The sequence below is a fragment of the Oratosquilla oratoria genome, chromosome 2, assembly GCF_046742065.1.
Source record: "Oratosquilla oratoria isolate Oo_2021 chromosome 2, ASM4674206v1, whole genome shotgun sequence".
NCBI lineage: Eukaryota > Metazoa > Arthropoda > Malacostraca > Stomatopoda > Squillidae > Oratosquilla > Oratosquilla oratoria.
In genome coordinates this window covers 91,166,950-91,167,546 of record NC_134778.1, presented here as the reverse complement: position 1 = coordinate 91,167,546, position 597 = coordinate 91,166,950, and positions in this window count along the sequence as shown.

Sequence of the window (597 nt, the reverse complement as noted above, 5' to 3'; positions counted from 1 at the left end):
TTCCTGGACTAAGAAGCAATGCACATGGTCGGTAGGGCACGGTATGTTCCATTAACAGTGATACCCTGAACGGAAAAAGAGCCTGGTGTGGATGGTGTGCAGATTACAGAATAGCCAGTGTTACTGAACCAGCTCTGCCAGCAGCTACACTGCTGCTTACTTGGAGCACTACTCTTGGCCTGCCCGCTTTGGCCGCAGTAGGCAGAGCATATTATGTATGACGTCTTTGCCAGTTGGGAGCATCCAATGCGGTAATTATGCTCTATACAGTCCACACCACACAATTTTCATGGAATGAGATCTCGTGTTTATGCTAGCAATATAAATTCAACCTGCAAAAAGAGAAATAGTATTATGTTCCTGTAAAAAAAAATTGTATATACTGTTCCGCTCATTAGTTCACCTGAAAGTACAAAAAAATCGATTATCATGCAGAATCACACAAACGTCATATTTTTGGTTGACTTTGAGGGTGACAAATTTCCAACAGTATGTACAGGGGGTTATGATAACCCCATGTACCAAATGTTGGTATTTCCTGATTCAAGTAAGCCTAGACAATAATATCAGTGGGTACCGCATCGAAAGGATGATTTA